This window comes from Aythya marila (genome assembly GCF_965140915.1).
Source record: "Aythya marila genome assembly, chromosome: 1".
NCBI lineage: Eukaryota > Metazoa > Chordata > Aves > Anseriformes > Anatidae > Aythya > Aythya marila.
The window spans coordinates 13,103,175-13,120,684 of NC_139042.1; positions in this window are offsets into that span (position 1 = coordinate 13,103,175).

Below are 17,510 nucleotides of genomic sequence, written 5' to 3' on the forward strand. Positions count from 1 at the left end.
GAAACCTCAATCTGATAGTTTGAATTGCCTCCCTGTGGTAGTAGATTTATTCTTGCTTTCGTATGAATGCCAACATCATAAGAAGATTCTTTCACCTCAGAAAACAGTGATAGATGATGTCCATAATCACTATGTAATTACATGAGAAAGATGGAGTTGTCAAGTGTTTTGTAATATTGTGGAATTTATCAATCTCAATCTTCCATGTAGAGTGTCTAGGGAGATGCAAGATCTAACAACACCCAAATTTAAAGAATTTATTGGAATAAATTCTTTAAATTTTAAAGTTCTCCCTATATATGGATATAGTCTCTGCATAATCGGACACCAGCTAAAACAGATAGACCAGTATAAACTATATAGAGGGAAGTGCTGTGGGAAACAAAACAATCTTCAACAAGAGCAAGGCCATTGCCAACACAAAAACAGTCTGTCACACCCACTACAGAGTTTGTATTCCTATGAGAGAATGAATGTAGCCAACATATTATGGGTAAAGAAAATGCTCCTTGTGTTACATATGCTGGGAAGACCAGTAAACTGGATATTTTTATGGGTTTCTGTCATTCTGGTGAGTGCAGCCTTCTGAGGCATACAGAAATAAGAAAATAAAGAAAAAGTATTCACAATAATTTCAAAGGAATAAGTAAATCTCCATGATATCTTTGTTTGACAGTTGATACCTTGCATGGTTTTGCAGATATCTGTTGGTACATGTTTCCTCATGTCTATGTAGTAGATTGCTATAAGAGTTAATCATCACATCATCCCACCTAAAGCCATAATCCTGCATTTGTGATTTCACAATGATTTAACATGGAAAAAAAAAAAAAGAAAAAAAAAAGTGTAATATTACAATGTATTAGGATTCCAGATGAGAAAAAAGTGATAAGAGAAACGATTTTTTGAAGAAAGAAAACACAGTCTGTAAAGTTAATGAAACGAGCAAGGAAGAAGATGAATGTAGCAGACAGACAGGTCTAAATTGTCAGATCTTAACTGTCAGATCTCTTCCACAGGTGTCACTGATTCATTTTCCTTGTACAGTTCTCTGGAATCTACTAGTTTGCCTTATTCTCACTCCTTCAAAAGTCTGAAACTCCTACCGATTTTTCAGCTTTCCCTCATTCAAGTGAGGGAGCCTAATTTAAATACAAAGCATCAGCTCATATTGAGCTTTTTGCTGGAAGTTTTTTATATGTTTTTGTTTGTTTGTTTGTTTGTTTGTTTGTTTGAATTTGTGTGTGTATATTTTAACTCCTGAAAGCACTGATAAACTGTGATGAAATACTGGCTCCACTGAAACCATTGATAAAACTAATAGTGGCTTCAGAGAATTAATACATTCTTGTCTTCATATTCTTGTCTTCCTGTCTTTCATCATTAAGAAAGTTTAGCCTGAGTAATCACCATATGAGCTTCAAACATTATATTGTCATATGTCAGACTCCAAGCTACTGATGTGAATGGGGAGGTGAGAAAAGCCCTCTCAGGCCTTCTTGGTCAGGTGACTTGAAAATCTAGAGTCTGGCTGTCAATGGTCAGTTGATGGCACTGTGAGTACTTGTACTGGGTCTGGCTGGAATGTTAGCTTTCCCGGCAGCAGCCCATACAGTGCCATACTCTGTACTTGTAGCTGGAACAGCAGTGTTACCACACCAGTGTTGTGTCTACTGCTGAGCAGCAGTGGCACAGCATTGGGCCTTTCTCTAATCCTCCTAGGGGGTGGGCAAAAAGCGAGGAGAGAAACAGCACTAGGGCAGCTGACCTAAACCAATCAAAGGGATATTCCATACCATGTGATGTCACACTCAGCACTAAAAGGTGGAAACAGGAAGAAGAGGGGTAGGGTGGGCTCTCGTTGCGAAAACGTCAGTCCTCCTCTCGAACACCGGCTGCGTGCATTGAGGCCTTGCTTCAAGGACGTGGTCAATCATCACTCATTTGTGGAAAGTAGAGAGTAATGTCTTTCCTCTGCACTTCCATATAGCCTTCATTTATTTTGTTTGTTTTTTTTCCTCCCTTCTTTTTATTTTTTTCCTTTTCCCCTCCCTTTTCCCCTTTCCCTTTTTATTTCCCCTTAGTTAAATTGTTTAGTTCATGGTAGTCTTTATTTAATTATTATAATTATTTCCCTTTAATTAAATTATCCTTATCTCAACCCGTGAGTTGTTCTTTGCTTTACTTCTCCCCCTCCTCATCTAAAGGAGGGGAAGTGAGAGAGCGGTTGTGGGGTTTAGCTGCCCAGCACGGTAAAACCACCACAGTACTGACTGAAGCATTCTTATTCTTTTTGCCTAGGCCAGTAGGCAAACTTCACAGAGAACTTCACAGTCATGAAATCTTATACAGAGGTCCCCTTACTCATATTTGCTGCTTGCTCAGGTGGTCCTACAGGAGCCTCTGACACTATTACTACTTCATAAATGTGAAACTACAGGGAGAAGGGAAAAACAAAACAAAACAAAAACAACAACAACAAGAAAAAAACACATAAATTTATGAAATACGTGAGAAATTTTATCACCACTTGGCATAAAGTCTCAGCACTGAAAATTTTAAAAACAAACTATGAAGGTAAATGTACTGAAGAGAAAGGTTCTGTTAGGGACCTTCTCTAAACTGTCCCTTTTCATCAGTGACTTTTCAATTTTGTTGTGACTTGAAGGCTTGTTGTGAGGTTTTTGTTGAGGCAAATGCATTTTGCAGGTCCATTACTCTCAGGGGTCTTTTTAGTTTTGTTTTAATTTTTATTTTATTTCATGAGAGTAAGACCTTTCTAAAAAGGATGTCTTTGAGAACTGCTAAATCCAAGCTGTTTTGCATGCTGAATACATAAGTAACATTTAAATATATATATATATATACAAATGTAACATCTGTTTAAAAATATGACAGCTAAGTCTAGAAGGGAGAGAGGAGGGGAATCGACTCATAGTACAACACCTGCTTCAGGCTAAAACAGTAAAATTAATTTCATTTTCATAAAGCATCTTTTGTACAAAACATCTCAAAACACTTTATAGCAAAAGATAAAATGACAAGATAACTTGTTATGGAAGAGGTTATTGCAACTCTCACATAGGCAGCAGAGGAAGGAAGCTGAGTAACAGAATGGACTGTGCTATGGAAAAAAAATCTATAAATAATAATAATTCTAAGGAGGGGGAGGGGGAAAGTAGTATCTTTTCACTGTATTGCAGAAAGAAGAGATTAATACTAACATGAGTGAGAATGGGGATGAAAGTTGGGATGAGGATAATGATGGGGATGAGTAGACTTACATCTACTATTTTCATGTAGTAATTAATTTTTATAGCTCTGCAGGACAGGGAACTTCATTTTGCAGAAGAAAAAAATCCTAGTGATAAATAAATAAAAAGTTACAAAGACTGCCGTGACAACAGAAGCAGCTTCCTACTCACAGCAACTGGACGATGTGAACTGATATTCCAGTACTTACTGAGACACTAATACAAAAGCCGCCTCTGTTACTTTAATCAAATGCAGCACTTTCCTATTTTATTTTATTTTTGGTGCAATGGTGTATGGGGTATTTTTCAGCAGGTCCATGACTGCTTGAATTCCAGTCTGAATGCTTGAATTATTTATTGAAAGAACAATTTTCACATTTTTCTGTCATCTCTGAAGATCACAAAGCAAGTCAGTGTTAGGGGTATGGTTATGGTTCAAGACTTTGTCCCCAGTGATGAGCTCCATGTGTCAGGCAGATGGCACCAACACACAGAAGAAAGGGACAGCAATAGTGACTGATCCAGGAAAGTCAACTCCCATCTATTTTTGATCACTGTAGCATACTAGGAGTATTCAGTGATGTGACAGTAGATGGAAGGAGTATCCATATTCTCTGGGAATGAAACCAAGGGAAAGGAATGCCAATTTTAGAGCAGTGAATTTTCAAAAAGAAAAGAAACAACATAGAACACCAAAGCAGTGACAAGGAGTAGATTAGAGAAGTAAACTGTAGAAAAGAAAATGAACACAATATGCTGTAAATAGGATTTTTTTCCCCTTTAAATTGTTTACATGGCAAACAAATTGTGACAGACAGATAGACACCCACTGTGCAGACAAGAGATTAGCACTGTGCCTGTGTACTGTCTTCCTTTGGAGGACTAGAAGAGTATAGATTCTTCACTTTTCATCAGTTTACTTTCCCTGGTATTTAGCTTCCATGTGTTTTTCCTCTGTTTTTCCCCCCACTCATTCATCTTTCTTTGTATTGTAAATAATGCATATGTGGCTTGCCTAGTAATTCATTGCCATCAAATAGATTCTTGCAAGAGTGTTAACTTCCATACACAGTCGTGTATTTTGGAGGATATGGATATTTCCCTATGACTGAGAAATACGGGAGCATATTCCCCGAACACTTTGTATGTGGCATGGTGCTTTGATCACACTTTCCAAGGAACCAGGCTGAGAGCCAGCATACTGTATGCACTCCCAACTTACTGAACTGCAATGAGCCACCAGCCCTATTCTGCAATTGGCAGCCCTGGGGCAGTCTAATGCACCCAGTTACAATTCATCTGTTTGCCCATATGCCACCTGTTATGTGATAGACCTATGGCAGCAGGGTTGAGACTGATGATAGCTGGGATGCATAGTCATGCAAATATTTTCTTTAAATATATAAATATAACAACAACGATGGTACAAAACTGTAAGCAAAGTTTTTTACTTCTTTATCTGTGGTATATAAAAATCAGAAAGAAAGGTGACATATATACTTAAACATAGTTTAACAAGCCAGATTTACAATTTGATTTGTTTTGAGCCTGTAATCTAAAAAAAAAAAAAAAAAAAAACTTTGTATATTTAAGAAAAAAAAAAAAAGTATTATAAATAGCACATTTTATTACACCATAATGCTTTCAGATATCAGAACAGGCAACCATTATGGAGAACATAAAAATAACATATTCTAGACTTTTCTGTGTAAAGCCACTACCTTACCTTTTAGAAATGTATCATTAATTATGCAATTATATAATTATGCTTCAAAAGTAGTAATATTTCAGTACTCTACATTTTTTTTCTGCAGGCTCCACTTGTAAAAATACATTTATTTAAATGTATATTTATATATATATATATATATATATATATAAGGCATATTTTAGATAGGCAGTAATTATTTTCAGCCCTGCTTGCTGTAAAATAGATTAAGTAATAAGGTAGTGAGGGTTCTTTTCCTTTTGAAATCTGGTATGTTTATTTTATTTCTAAATTAACCCCAAGGTGACCTTAAATACACTGTTTAAAATTTCTTGTAGGTTAGAAATGAGGGCACATAGTACCTTATGATTTCATAACATTTATAAATTCAATAGTTAATTAATGTGATTTGATTGAAATGTCCTTTAGAGATGCCCACTACACCACAAGGTTTATGTTACTAATCTCTGAGACCAGTCATTAAATAAGCTAAGGGTCAATGTGAGCAACAGCAACAGTACTTATCCCTTGCTATAGTTTCTCCATAGGCTACCAACAGCAGGTATCACACAGGTAGCACTATTACAAACTAGAGAGCTATAGCATGACTAACCCTCGTACTCCTTACAAAGAAATTGGGGAAAGGAAGCCTCGGGCGAAGTACATCCAGGTTCTCCAAAAGAATGGTCTATACAAAAGAAGATTTAATTTTCCAGACCCAGTTAGCACATTTATTGCTCCTCATTATGCTGTATGCTGTTGGTGAGTTGTGTATAAAGAGACATTTCTGCTCTATTTTCTCATGTTCTCAGACTCTCTGTTCCATGAGGAATTGGTTTTGCTATAAAGCTTTGTCATCATTGTGAGACTTCAGCCAAGCCTGGTGGCTCGGTCAAAGCCAAGCATTCCTGTTCAAATCCCCAGATTAGTCTTTATTTTGTTGGTTGTAGAAACAAGGATTTTTGAACAATTAAGCCACTTCTGGAAAGGGAATTAGCTCCTGAAAGGAAGTGGGTGCCTAAAGATATTCCTTCTTACTCCCCTGCTAGCAAATTTTGAAACGGCTTTGACAGGTTATCCATGGCATCCATTGACAGTAAGGAACAAGGATGGAATTTGAAGAATTGAAAAAGGGAAAGAGCTGAGAGGCTGTACATTGCATATGAAATGTAGATATATTTTATCATCATGATAAAATATCCACATCTTTGAGTTTCGCACCACTCTCACCACCTGCAGTTTAAACCCTACTTCAATTCATTCCTTTATATTGTTTACATATTGTGCTATCCTCTGTTCCCTACTTTTTTCTTTTTTTTTTTTTTTTAAATTCTGTTGCTCTTGTTAATTGTATTTTATCAATGACACCTGGATGCCACCTTAAAACTGTTTTATAGCATACACACATAACAACATTTTCCAAAAACCCTAATATTGTCACACCTCTCTCCAACCACTGTCAACCTGCATAATACTTAGCTGTCCTAAATGCAGGCTGACCAGCTAAGTATCCCTTTTTAAATTTATTTATCATCATCTTTCATTGTCCTTCTTAGGAGTACAACAAACAAGCATATAAAGGTGTATTTATAATCGATAACATCTCAGTAACTTCAATATTAATTCTACTTTTCTCTTCACGTTAGCACGTTACCTGCATAAAATTGACTTTAATCAGCCAACATGTTCTGCCAGTACAAGTTAACCATTCATGTGATATATTGCCATGTTTAGCTTCCTTAATAACATACAGCTAATTTTTCCAGCATTGATTGTTACTCTAGATTATCCATAGAAGGATTTATGCAACACATATCTCCTACATCGTTCTGGCTACAAGATGACAATTAAGATAATTCAATTTCATTTCCATAATACCATAATATTTACGTTATTGAAAACAAGCAGCTAAATTTCAAGGAGTGTTTTGGACTTGAGGTCTGAGTGCAGAGTTTGTCAGTCAGGTTCGCTAAATTTTAAATAGTCTCACCTTAAGTGCAACACCTCTGGGGAAACCTTTTCTCTCTCCTGTCATGGCATTTCCCTCTGTTGACTTATTTACTATATCTGCCCCTCAGAGGTGTCAAGAGAATTAATCCTTGTAAAATTATAGTTGGTATATCACTAAAAAAGGAAAGAAAAACTGGGATTTACAGAGGGTTCAGTGTAATTGCACCATTTCTTAATTTGAAAACTAAACATCTGAGAAAAAAGGTTAAAAAAAAAGTAACTATGTGAACTTACACAATGACCACTTAATAAGATGTCAACTGCTTCAAAAGTACCTGAAAAACAATAATTTGGAAGCAAAAGACTTCCACATACATTATTTTACTTTCAGTGACACAAACCACAGAGTTATATCTGTGAAATCTTTATCTAGTCCCCAATCACTAAACCTATTTAGTGTTTTTAAAGTGGTGTTATATCGATTTAATGATGCTATTAGTAATATCTTCAGAGAAGATATGAATATATGCAATTACCATTTGGTATACTCTTTCTCGATAGAAAAAAAAAAAAAAAAACACAACACCTAATTCCACTAATTAATGCTACTTCTGTTTCTGTTAACTGTACACTGTATACATGTTAATAATGTTATTATCAGCAGCAATGAATTTTAATTAACATTTATGTGTAGAAATATAATTAGAAATAAACACATACATTTTGATCAGCTCATTTTGTTAAATTAATTGCTTAGTTATTTCCAGAAGTAAAGCTTTATATCTAGGTATCAATTAACAAGAAACCCACAGTTCACCCCAGAAAAAAGTTTTTTTAAAAAAAATCACACATGAAAAAGACATCTATAGAACCTACCCTTAACCTACCTTATACCCAAAATCAGACCATTACGTTAAATACACTGATGAAGACAAAATAGGAATTATTACTACATTTATTCTGGCTCAGAAAATGTACTCAATATAGTCATAAAGTTAGGAAAAGTCATTATGAAGAACTGGGAAAATAAATAAATAAATAAATAAATAAATAAATAAATAAATAAATAAATAAATAAATCACTGGTCCAGGGACATCGATGGGTTTATAGTATAGCAAGAAATTGAATCCAAATCTTATGAAAACTGGTTCAGTGCTTTGACTACAAAACATTAGAGATATGACTGATCAGTCATTGAGTTTTTATAGAGACTTGAAATGTGCAGCAGTTTCACAGTGTAATATGAGCTTCCTCCCTGCATAAAACCACAGAAACTGGAGGAGGAGGTTCATGGAATTTAGGGAATTAAAGATATTCTGGAATCTTTCAGTTCCTATTGCTTGTTTTAATCCTCTTAAGGGCATGTTGCAATGACCAGTCCTGAAATAAGTAGATCAATACAGAATGAAGTACTCATTTTCTCATACAGTAAGCATAAATGTTTGACAATATTCCTAGATTTTGTAAACTGATTAGTAAGAGGATTAGAAGCCCCGTTTAAAACCTAGCAAAATGAATGTGAGTCATCTTTGACTCTAAGGAAATTCCAGTTAGGTTCTTTACAGGTGGATCAGCCATAGCTATGTATTCTGGTGATTCCTGTGATATCAGAAATATTAGTACTTTTCTTTAGAAGTTCTAATGGAAAATATCCATTAAAATGTTAGGTACTTTGCAAAACCCAATGCAAATGTCTAAAAGCAACCTTCTCCACCTTTGAATCACTTGTTATATTACATATATTCAAGACCACATTTATTATGATTGATTTCACTATATAAGCAAACTAGATTCAGCACTTCTATTTAAAAAGGGACTAAAAGTATTAGAAGTGACTAATTCCTTACTATCTACCAGAAGTTTGCTTCTTATTGGCACTTTAGCAATTCTGATCAATGTTATTTAATCCCTGGCATTTACACAGCAAACCCAGTTAGCAAACCTGTATATTTCACTACTTGTGTTGCAAATACCCAGACATAAAGGGACAGCATGGACCTGTTGTTGGACCCATGAACCTTTAGTCATATAAATATTCAGAAGGTTGCTATGAATGGACATACAGAAAAAAATGCGTTTCTTCCAGGTACAAGATATGACACACAATGGCACACTATTTTTAAAAGTGTAAGTGTGTTTAACAGCCAAGACACACACCTTTTAGTCACTGTCAGTGTTGCAAAGTAAATCTAAGAGGGCAATAGGAGCTCTCATGCATCATTAAAGAAATTGCTAGTAATCCCTTGAGTCCAACTCTGTTATAATTGGCACTGGTGGAGGATGAGGATGTGTCAGGTAGAAAGATGTTCACACACCATTCTGGGATGGCAATAGTGGCAGTTAGCACACCTTCAGACTTTCAAAACTGCTATGGAAGTCACTGATTGGGGGAAATAGATATAAAACAGCAAGATGCCATTTTCACAGCTGCTTCTCATAGTATCATGACATTTAAAGTGCATGTTAAAATCCATCAACTACAGTAAAAACATAATTATGCCATTTATGTAGCATGCCTTATATACCTAATAGGAGAAGGATTAGTCTACCAGTGTTTTGAATCTGTTATGGAGACAATAGACCAGAATGCTTGGAAAAATGCTATTTCTAAGTTTATTATTCAATTAGCATGTATACTCTCCCTAAGAAAATAAAACCTTTTGAGGGGCACAGAATATTTTTACTGCACATGCAGAGTATGCAATTTAATTCTTAACAAATTGCTTTTGCTTTTAAATTATGCTATTAGTATGCTAAAAAATCCTTATATATTGTCATCACTCTCTAAATTTCACTAAATGGTACTTGGCTATGTATGTGCCAAAATGTCTTTCACACATAAACAATTTTGCTTTCAGTCTGTTCAATTAAAACCAGAAATGTATTTGTCAAAACTTTAATCCTATGCTAATACAAATTCTATAGAACACATTTTAGTTAATTTTATAACTATTTTTCCAATCTTTTTCCTGTGGTAAAGATGCTTTACACTAATTGACTGATATTTCACAACAACAACTGATATTCTACTAAATACTTAATGTATCCTTTACCTAATCACTCAGAACTAGCCTGGTATGGAGTAAAAGTCTCTCTCTCTCTCTTTTCTTAAAAAATATTTTGAAGTGGGACTTTAAGATGCAGCTCTGAGATGTATCCATATTCACAATCCTTTAAATAACGAGATCCCCCTCCCCCCCAAAAAAAAAAAAAAAAAAAAATCAATAAAAGCACTAAAATACTTTGAAGTTCAAAAGATATTTTTATTGAAACACAAACTATAAAATTAACCTTTTTAAAATAATGAAAACCGAGAACAAGATTAAACACACACACACACCTCCCCATTTCCTGTTATGCCCTTGTAGACTGCTTCCTTTCCAACAACAAATCCCATGCTGGCTGTAACAGCTGTTTTCTCTGTCCCTATGAGCCACTATGAGTTGGCCCTCAGAAGCCTCCACCACACTGCAGCTTCCCTGTTAACTTTGTCTGTGCATCTGTCCATCCTTCCCCATTTGACTTGGAGCAACAAATGAAACTTTTCACAATTTTCTCTACCACAGCAGCTTGATTGCTCCCTGAGAGCTGCAATTTCTCCTCATCGGAGGATACCACCTCTCAGCCTGTAGCCTCCAGGGCCAAGCAGCAAAGCCACTATCTATCCAGCTGGGTAGCCATCCCTAATGACAGGAATGCTGTGCATGAAAAAGTAAATCATTAGCCAGTCTGTCACTCTTTCACAAAGGATGCTAGCAATAATAAATAAATAAACAAAACTTTTTAAAAAACCCTTACATCCCTTATATTCATGCTTTGAAAGGAAAACAGATATCTTAATATTATTTCATTGGTAAAAACATAATAATTTAATTATAATTAAATATAATTAATTTATATTTAATATTAATATATAAAATACAAATAAATAATTTAATACAAAAAGATTTTATTATAGATGGAGCTGGTATTGTCTTTGGAGTTGTTCTTGCTTGATACTTCTCTTTAGAAGATTCTGATTGAGGATGCTATTAATTTTACCAAAACTTAACACTCAGTTTGAATTTTTTTTCCATTAGGTGTCGGTCAGGCAGATGACTTATTTATTTTTTTTTAATGAATGTTTCTGAAAAATGATTCAGACATTTCTGAACACAAGCTAATGCATGTGCTAAGTTTCTCTGATGTTAATTTATAACAAATTCACCAGTTATTTTATGAACACTTCAGAGTAAGAGCTTGACCTTTTAGCAGAATGTAATTGTAAGCCAAAGGTGTGTCTGTTACAATCTTGGTAATAAAACCACATTTTTCTGTGCTGCAACCTCCTGAAAAATATCTGTCCACAGTAGCTTGGAAAGTCCTTCTAAAGGTTTGTCAGATACATTCCTCATAGCTTCTGTCTTCCAGCTCAGAGTTTTGACTTGTCTGAGCAAGCTTCACATCTGGAAAGTGACTGAACACAGTCCAGGCCACAATTACAAAGACTGAAGAAGACTTCCAAAATCTCAGTGCCAGTTAATGTGGGACACAGAATGTGAACCTGTGCACTAAGAAGTTATTTTTCTAGTGCTTTAAAGTATATCTTTACTAGTGCTCAATTGATATAGAAGCACAGAAAACATGGGGGAGAAACAAACAAACAAACAAACAAAAAAACCCTGCAACATCTGAGGCAAGCAGAAAAAGAAGCAACAGGAGGGGTAACTGTTCAGCAAAGCAGCATATTGCAACAAGAAAAATCAGAAAGGGAGTGTAAGGAGGAGGAGGAGGAGGAAAACACTGGCTAATAAGTGAGGAAATTTTGGGAAGAGGAAAATAAGGAATGCTGGGAATTAGAGCTATGAAAATTACATGAGTCATAAATTCTGACCAACAGACATGACAGGTGTGGAAGAGAAGAAGTGAGGAAGCAGGGCAGGAGAAGTGGTAATGAAAAAGTAGGAATTGTCCTGGAAATTTAGAGGAGCTATGAAGACAGAAAAGAACCAGCTGTGTGAGGATATAACTTAAGCACTAACAGTGAAGCACAGATTGCAATACCTAGAACATAGCTAGTGAAAACTCAGAAGAATAGATATAAGTTCACCTCCAAAAAAGAGCCTGGAGGAAAACCCGAATCTAATGACATACTGCTGTATAAATCTGATGAAATCATCTCTTTGTGGTATACAATTTGATGTCTCTTTTTAACTCTTACTGCTTTCATGTTAGGAGAGTTTGTGAAGCAGATTTAAAAATCTGATATATTTCCTTGAATGTCTTTATGATCCTGTATGATAGAATTTCTGATTTTTGTGTGGGTATGTTTTTCTTTATAAAACTGGAAGTTACACTTTGAAATATGGGTGAAAATGACAGGGTTGTGGTGTCAAAGTGAAAGAAAAATAATGTAGTGTAAAAATTTCCTATGGTACTTTAGTCTCTCCCCACATTTGCCCTGAAGCTGAATTTTTTTTGGACACATGAGAAATTCATGGTTGTACACACGAGAAATGGAAAGACGACATCGGGATTATCTGGTTTTGACTTTGTAGCAAATCCACTTCTGTTAGAAAATCATCTTGCTGCACATAACCCTTGAAGTTCCCTTGAAATAGATCAATTCACTTTAGTAGCATGTGTAAGCATATTGAGGTAGCTGTAATCACAATAACAGTAAGACATCTTCTGCTTTAAAACCCAATAGTTTTGATTGTTGCAGATGGTATCAAGACATTAACAAAGTAGGGTATGTTCCCTAGTATTGGTTATTGGTGCAGCTGTTAAGTTAGTGATGTCAGTACATATTCAGTTTTAATTGTAGACACATTTTATTTGATATTTCATAGAACTTCTGTGGAATAAGTGCTATAATTAATGTTCTATGGGTTATCCTACAATCTATGTATTCATTTTATAAATGATATATTATATCATTTAGTTCAAGTATATATGTTTAGGAATTTATTTAGTTTTGTGGTCCTAAGATGAAAGATCTGTTGTCAGATAATTATTCTTCCCTTAGACAGTTAAAGGTTTAAAAGCCATCTTCTTTTGTAAGTTCACCTGCCATTGATAAACTTTGTTACTAGATTAATTCAATTTATTTTATTAAATTAATGCTATCATTAAATATGTAGATTTGATCAGATATTCAACATGCTTATATCTGAACTAAACAGGCAGTGCCAGCTGGTCTTGAAGAAACAGTTTCACTCTAGCTTTCTTTTGTATTGTTTTCAAATAAGGTGTTCCAAATTCACTACTTCCAATAAACTGTAATATAAAGGATAAAACTTCAAAGAGAAAATTCAAATGTTGAATCTAAACCCCTTGGGCAGCCAGGTAGGTAAACTAGGCAATGTTGATTCATGCTACTTTAATTGCAGTTACTACAGACTCTTTATTTCAGGCATTCTTGATACAATTCTTTCTTTTATGTGATAACATGGTGGTAGGGAACTCAGAGTAAATTTGGCAACTGTTCTGGGAAACTCAGAGGTTAACAAAATAATCTGAGAATTATCAGGATTTTCCAAGACTCAAGGAAGATATTCACAGATATAGTCTTCTTTTCTGCTTTTTTTTTTTTTTTTTGTTTGTTTGTTTGTTTGCTTTCTTACTTGTTTGTTTTCATGAAGGCATTAGGAAAAGGGATTATTTGTTTGGTTTGTTGTTGTTGTTTTCCTTTTCAAATGAGAATTCAGAAATTCAGGTATACACATTTCATTAAACAAGGACTTTCTAATAGCATCACCTAGTTTTCCTGAGGATTACATTAATCAGCTTTATTTATGTATTTATTTGTCTTGTACATTGTGTCATATTTCAGAATTCCCCCTTTTCCTTGTGTGACCCTGAAATGCTGAAATTCCAGGAGGCTATGGTTCTTAGTAGGGAGTCTTCCTAACTTCACCGAGTCCCAAATCTTCTGAAACAAAATATAATGGCATGTACTTTGAAGTACATAAATTGTTTATGTCATAAACTCTAGATTTTTGTTACTGTATTTATTAAGAAAATCACCTAGGATTGAAGGCTGATAATTTAAAATTAATGAAAATTGCTAGTGTAGTTATAGTTGTACTACACTTCTAAGACTTTTATGACAAACAACAACCTTACTTTTTTTAATGTACTCTGTTAAACACAAAAATAATAATTAATAGAAATACACAAGAAAGAAAATTTTACTTTTGCAGCATTGCAGCATCTTACTTCTTTGGAAAACACAATGGTTATTTTCAAATATATTACAAGGTAGAGTTAGATACTTAATCAAGAGTCTGTTTTTCCCCAAGTGCTTAAAAAAAACAACCAAAAAAAACCCCAAACACTCAAACCACATATGCAAAAAATAAATAAATAAATAAATAAATAAATCTGCAATTGCTCAACTTCTTTGGAAAAAACAACAACAACAACAACAAAAAACAGACCATTTATATTTAGGTATTGAAATATGAGTCAAGCAGCTAAATTTAGTGTATACCTCTATCTGCATTCAGAAGTCACAAATTCTGACTATTGTGTAATTGAAAGGAGGGTTCCTTTTCATTCTTCATGTCCTTTGCTCTTTTGAGATTTGTTTTGGGAATGTTCTGGGAGTTTTCCTTGTTACTATCCAGTTCTTTTTGCTGCTAGAACATTCAGACATAAGTATGGGTTATTCTGAAATTCTTTGCATCTCGGGGAACCTCTTATGTTCCTTTTTGTTTTTCTTTCCTCTGAGGATTTTGACTCACCACATTCCTTATTCACTATCTGAACATTTCATGTTAGCAAGGGATGGCCACAGTGGCAAACAAGTATGTTCTTTCTCCACTCTTTATCCCTTTGTGGATTTTGCTCTCATGTACAGCAGAAGCTTTTCTCCATGTTTGTAGAAGATAAAAACAGTCTCCAGGGGACACTAGATCCTTCCTGTGCATATGGTGAAGATCAAGCTGGAAGGAATGAGTAATATTATGGTTTTGCTATTCCCAGCATACTAACTAGTAAGTTGTATCACAGCACCAAAAGCAGTGCATTGTGTCTGAAAACAGATGTTCCAGGTATGTCTCTCACAAGGTTAGGAAAGCCAGCAGATAAGGGATTCTGTAAATCCCTTCTGATCTTTATTCAGCTTCTGAAAGTACAAAGTTATTTTTCACTTGAGCAAACCACTCACAAAAGTAATAGGAACCCTCTTTGATGGCAACTTCTGTATCAATATCCAGCAGACATTTTTAGGAATCTGTTCCTCTGGCTTCCTGTGGACCAGCTCCTTACAAAATGAGTGACACTCAGAGGAGAAGCAACATGCAAATGGGTTTGAGATAAGGCTAAATATTCAAATCTATCACTTCACTATGCCTCTCCTTGTAGTTGTGGCATCTGCAGAGACAAGGCAACTTCAAGTCTGTCTCTGCTAAAAACTGAATATCATGGCATTGCTAGTTTGTTCTTTAATTAACATTATTTTAGTAGCAATTTAATGTCATTACCTGGATATTTCAAAATACATAATACCCAGAGTATTTCTTTATCCAGACAGCAGTCGAAGTTTACAGCAGAATTTTCTGCCAAGGAATAGAATGTCCTCCCCACCTTTAAGGTACATGACTAACTTCAGTGTCGCTCCATCATCCTCCCTTACTTAGGCCATGGCTCAAGGAAACAATATATTCAGTTTAAAGGTTTCTTTTGCAAGATACAAAAGATCTTTCTGACATGATATAAGACAATATGGCATATGCTTCATTCTGTTGCATCAACAATCTTGCAGATAGGTTAACTTTCTCTTGGTCTTTATGTTGAACCAGATGTCATATGTCTGCACTTCTGAAAATTCAGAAGGCTCAAAGGTTGTTAGTTTTTTGTTTGTTTGTTTGTTTTATGCAGTGACTTTGCTAACATCTCCAGTTTGCTAATTATCTGCTATAACTGAAAGGCTCCATGAATCTGAATCCCTTCCTGTTTGCCGAAGGCCTGAAGAATTATGTGTCACATTTACACATAATTCTATTTATCTCCCTAAAAATTTTCTTATAACTCTAATTATGTAACCATGAGGAGCTGAATGTTGTAGTGGAGGACAAAATATAGTGGTTGCAACTAAAATTACACAGTTATATACTAAAACAGTCTCAATGCATACTTTCAAAACAAACAATCAAACAAATTAAAAACAGCAGTTTTATTGTTCTTGGTTACCTGAAGGAACTTATTATAAATGGGGAGGGGAAGACAGAGGGGAGTTTTCATGCCACTCTGAAGCTATACACCTGGTGCTGTTGCAGACACAGATGTTTGGGAGTTTGTGCAGACAACTGTTTTGTTCGAAATTCACTCCTTATCTTTACTTATACTCTGCATTTGATTAAGGAAGAACATTAAAATTTCCCAATAATAATGGTATTGCTCAGATAGCTCTCCAAGTGGCAAAGAAAAAAATACATTATACCCAGCTCAAAAGAAGAGAGACTCAATGAAAAGGAAAGATGTAAAAAATAAAGAAAAGAGCTCAGAAACAATTCAGACCCTGCAGATGTGCTGCATCTGTTTGCTTGCCCACTGGGGACATTGAGATAGAGAGATTAAGCTGTTTATATGGAGATAGTTAGCCACCTATATCAGATAAGCAAAATGCAGCTAGATTGACTTAAAATGTAAAACAACAATAATACTGAAATGAAGTGGTGAATGTTATTCAGTGTCAGTGCATTAAACATTGCACATGTATATGCTCTAAAACAGCTCGTGTTCTTACATGATGAAGTGAAAACAGAACTGACCTTGCAAAGGATACACACAATCAACTGAAATTTTAACAGGTTGTCTTAAAAGCTGTGCATTACTTTACTTTCAGAGAAGAATGCCGGTGCTTAAACATATATTGTCCATTCCTAATTATTTAAAAGGAAAATGTAAAAACATGTCCTTGTAGAAATACTGCTGATGTGAAGCTAAAAAGAAAGAAGCAAATATAAAAAGTTGCCAGTTGCCATTCAAAATAAATACATTTATTGACAAGAGCTCTAAGTAGAAGTGAGTTAAAAACAAAAATAATGTAACCCAATGTGGATAGTAGTGAAAAATAAGCTTCATCTACAAACTTCACAAGGTAGAGGCCATAAAATCCAGTCTTTATGACTTTTCAAAAAAAAAAAAAAAAAAAGTCTTTATTTTAAAGAACTAATGAATCTCACCTGTTCACATGTAATTCTTTACTGTTGTCATAAATAACTACTGTAGTGAAAAAAAAAAAAAAATGTTAGCAAATATGCTTCTGGCTTTAATGTCCACTTTGGAAATACTGAGAAATGGAGTCTCATAAGTTATTCATACTATCAGAATTAATGCAGTCCCTATTCCTGGTTTCTGTTTAAATACTGTCTTGTAACCTAGTAACACTGGAAATAATGACCAGATGATAATGTTCTGTGAATTGAGTCAATGAAGAGAAGCTTTGACATGTCAAGTTGCAACATTATTTGCCCAGCAGAAATATGCCTAGAGAACCATCCACAGTTGTGGAGACAATTTTCTTCTGTGTTTGTATGGGACAATGTATTCAAAGTCCATTTCTAATGATAGGTTCATTCTCAGTTTTTTACTATAAAATTTAAGACAG